Raw genomic sequence first — 4918 nt, 5'->3', positions numbered from 1 at the left:
ATTTTTGATGATCTACAACTATTCTATTAGATACTTTTTTGTTTGACGTCAACTTTAGCCAGAAATTCCAATGATATAATTTTTCACAACTTCTCAACCCCCCAAATCAACCCTCCGCCACCCCTGCTCATGCATTTATTCTTTTTTCATTTATTTGCTGATGTTTATAACTGGATTTAAGTACTTATCTGAAAAATGTAAAAAAATATTGTCAAAAATTTGCAAAAGTTACGTAATACAAAAAAATATATTTAAAATTTTGTTATCCATGATATTTTATGTCTGCAATATCTTGAAATATGTTGCTTCAAAATTCTGTTATATTTTAGAGAGTGATTGAGATTATAGAACTAAATTTTTTTTTCATAAACATGCAGTGGAGATACATCTATCCCAGGGTTAAAAGAAACAATTCTGTGGACAATATTTTAGAAAAAACAAGTTAAATAAGCCACAGCCTGTAAGTATTAAATATTGGGATGGCCAAGAATATGGGAACCTAAATAAAATAACACCTTGTATGTCAGATCATGTTTTTTAGTAGTATTTTTTTATTAATTTAGCCTTAGTGTTATAGAAATGAAAAAAATCTGTATTAGGTATTTCTAAACAATTAAGGACTGGATATATTTTTTTAAGGTTCCGGCAATAAATAATAATTATTTAACAAACTTACCTATTGTATGAATCGTGAAAATATATTTGATTAAAACTAAAACACCCTATACATTGTTTATAGTGTTGAAGATATAAGAAATCGTTGTGTGGATAATATTTAAAATGTTTAAGAAATATATTGGAACTTTTACTATTGGATACATATTGTTTTCCCCAAATATATATTACTGAAAACATCACAAAATAAAGAAGTTCTTGGCACCTAAGTACTAATGAAAGTTAAAGAATATATTATTGTCAATATAATCTTTATTGAAAGAAGGCAGACTTACTTACATTTTTAATTATTGAAGTTACTGATATCTAATACAATTAAATAACTTTTTTTCAAGCACTCGCGAAGTTCATTCGTATTTTAACTGGTGGGGTGGCATTTTACTGGGCCTGAATCACAAAAATTCCACACTATGGACTCAGATACGCTCATCTATAGCATATTTATAACGAAAAACTTGTACTTGTTTACTTGTACCCGCTGATATTTTAGGTTAGAAATTTCACTGCACCCGCATTCATATCTGCACTGGGGGTATTTCTTCTTTACACTGGTGGCATAGACCGTATTTGTACTATTTGTAACGAAAAACTGTAGCTTGTTTAGCTGCACGTATTAATATTATGTTAGGTTAGAAGTTAAGAATTAAGAAACATGACGATGTGAGACCCAAGTCGACCGGGATTACCGGGAAGCAAAGCAAACCTACTGCTCTAGTCGTTACAAATGCAATGAATATGATTAGATGGAAAAAATTCAAACGGCAAACTCTTTTCATTTTGACATTAGTGGAATAATTTTATGTATACGAATAGTACTAAATGAATGCATTAATTTATATGTTCGTTAATAAGAAGTAAGCCAGAATAGGTAGGTACCTGTAAAATTGAAAAAAAATGATATGAAATGTTCAGACTTTGCTTTTTTAAATCGGGGGAATCTATTGTACGTGTGTGGTGCAACTTTGTACTGGTAATTAAAAGATATGTACCTCGAAATGGCGTGAATGTAAAAGTAAAATAAGATATTTCGCGCACGGAAGTCTATAGACTTTAGCGTATCACAACTAATGCCAATAGTAGAGTAATATAAATGCATAATGTAATGTAATATTAAACTTGCAAGGTTTTGTAAAGGGTTTACCTTTTGCCTTGAAATTGAAACGGGTAATTTTACGGGTACTTACATCAATGCGGAGACAGCTAGCATGTCAAGCTTATGTAGAGCGGTAGTTATGAAAAAATGTAAATAATATCGTGACAATAATATAATACCTATACATATCGGTGCGTAGCTACGCATTAACGTTTAAGAAAGGCCTGGGAAGGTAAAGTAACGACGCTCCGCTACCCTACAAACGGCTTTGACGTTTGGCGTGAAATTATTTTGACATAATGAATTTGACATTTCTAACGACGTTCCAATTTTCTCCCGGTGGGCGTGTCTTAAAGCTTCAATCTTACGGCTTGCGAAATGGTCGTCTTGTCAACGCTTACGGTTTCTGAACACTAGTTATGGCTCGGAACGGGTTGTCTGAACTTTGGCTAGTACTGTGACCTTAACATAAACGCCGATACAGTTTAGAGCGGGTCGTGGAGTTCGTAGGTGTTGGGGTCTATCTCATCCGAGATAGGTTCGAAGTAAAGAAAGTAATGCCCGAGCAATATCAAAATTTAGAAAAATTGAGGAAAGTGGGAGATAATTAAAAANCATCCCCGAAACATTGACGAATTGAAAGCAACAATACGCCAAGAAATTGCAGAAATGCCGCCTCAAATGACTGTTCGAGTCATGGAAGCCTTCAGAAATCAGCTTCGAATGTGTATCGAAAAAAATGGCCGCCACTTGGACTCCGTAATTTTCAAAACTTAATGAACACAAATGGCATAGTATATGTTTCCATATAATAAACAAAATATATAAATAGCATTTATAATTTCGTTTTTATTAAAGGTTAAAATGTGGGAGATCATTTTGCCGGACCCTATATAAAATATGTCAAAGTTAGAAGTATGGTTTTTATGACTTTACAGTAATATTTAAACGAATCTTTATATTATTCTGTATCACTTTTGTGTTTAAAATTTTTTCTAAACCCAAAAATAAAGAAATTAACTGGGGAAGGGGGGAAATTGTAATTAATTAGCCTGTACGTTTATTAACATACATAGTAAATGATAATTTAAAAGTAAAAATCGACGGATCCGAGGATTTTTTTTGAAATATTTTTCTCAGCGGTTATGAATTTATTCGTTACTTTCGAGAAGCTCTGTATAACATCTTAACGAACTACTTACAAATTCTAGTTTATGGCTTACAAATAGTTACAAATAACTTACTAATTCTTGATGATAAGAAATTTCGCAAATTCAACTGAAGTGAGGCTCCCGAGAAGTTAGCCTCGATTTCTTAACATATAGATAACATCTTAACGAGCTACTTACAAATTCTAGGAGTTTCATACACCCTGTCTTTTATATAGCCCCATAAAAAAAATCAAGACAAGACAGGTCTGGGGATCGGGGAGGCCATGGAATTGGTTACTTGTCCACTTATCTGGATACAAATCATTTAAGTATTCTCTAACCTGAAACAGTTTTTCTATGAATTTATATAACTTACATAATGAGAAAACTTACCGCCAGTGTGGAATGTGCAGGGGCACCATCATGTTGGAACCACTGACTGTTTAAGTCATCCGGAGGAATATGTCCCTGCAATTGGAGCAAGTCATTTTGTAAAAATTGCAAATACTCATTACCAATTCATTCACATTTCCTTCAAGAAAATGTGGTCCAATGACATATTCACCGCATATTCCCGCCCAAACGTTGACTTTAAAGCGGTGTTTTCCTCGCTGGTTAGTAGATATAACATTTTTTGAAACACCCTGTACTTTGATTTTTAAACACCCTGTATATAAAAGTTTGTTGAAAACGTTTTTCAAAAAAGAGTAGGCCCCGCTCGAGAAAAGAATAAGAAAAGTTTCTTCCAAACTTCCAAAAAAGGCATCTGGTTAAATGAAAAAGGAAAAACCTAGTCCACCTGTGTCAGTTTTATGAAACACCCAGTATATAAATTGCAAAAAACATAAATTGCCCGTAATTCAGCAGATGCGGGTCAATTTTGTGGAACGCCCAGTACATATATGGATTTTCTAAAAAGCGGATGGTCAATAAATATACAACTTTTCTTAAAAAGATTCCATGAAAAAATTAACAAAATGAATAAGGGAAAATCTGGTACACCTGTGTCAGTTTTATGGAACATCCTGTACATAAATTGCAAGAAACACCTGGTTAGTAAGGTATAAGGTTTTTTATAAAAATATTGCCGGCTTCAGTACAAAATATAGAAAAGGAAAAACATTCTATTCGTAATTTTAATCTGCATCAGTATCGTGAAACACTCAGTATAAAAATTCGAAAAGACAACTGGTTAATAAGTATACAATTTTTCATTAAAATACTTTAGTATAGAACGACAAAGTTAAAAGTGAAAAGGAAAAAAATTGCCGGTAATCCAGATGTGGTCGATTTTGCGGAATACCCAGTACATATATGGATTTTCTAAAAAGCGGCTGGTCAGTAAATGTACAACTTTTCTTCAAAAGATTTCTTAAAAAAATTAACAAAATGAATCAGAGAAAATCTGGTCCACCTGGGTCAGTTTTATGAAACATCCTGTACATAAATTGCAAAAAACATTTTTTTAGTAAGACACCGTGTGTAGAAATATCTATCTGAAAATTTAGATAGGTAGTGAAATGAGAAAAAAATCCTAGTCCGCCTGTGTCATTTTTATGAAACACTCAGTATATAAATTTGCAAAATGCCTCTGAGTTCTACAATATAAGATTTTTCATAAAAATATTGCCATCAATAAATTTCTGAAAGTTCACCTGTGTCATTTTTATGAAACATTTGGTACATACCTTTGCAAAAAGCATGTGATTAGTACGATATAAGATTTTTCATAAAAATATTGCAATCAATAAACTGAAATATATAGGAGCCTCTGGATCGTTCGAGTTTCAACGTTATTTTTTAGACACCCTGTACCTATTTGAAAATTTATAGTTTTTTGTTATAGATATAACATTAAATTAAGGCATTTCATTCTAAATTTCTAGTTACATATTACGTTTCCCCTTTAATACCTCCAATTTGTACAGAAATTCTATATAAACAAATAGTGCTCTTATTCATTAATAATAATTAATTAAAATTAGTAATATAAATATGT

The sequence above is a fragment of the Anoplophora glabripennis genome, unplaced genomic scaffold (assembly GCF_000390285.2).
Source record: "Anoplophora glabripennis isolate ALB-LARVAE unplaced genomic scaffold, Agla_2.0 scaffold1745, whole genome shotgun sequence".
Taxonomy (NCBI): domain Eukaryota; kingdom Metazoa; phylum Arthropoda; class Insecta; order Coleoptera; family Cerambycidae; genus Anoplophora; species Anoplophora glabripennis.
This window is presented reverse-complemented; position numbering follows the sequence as displayed.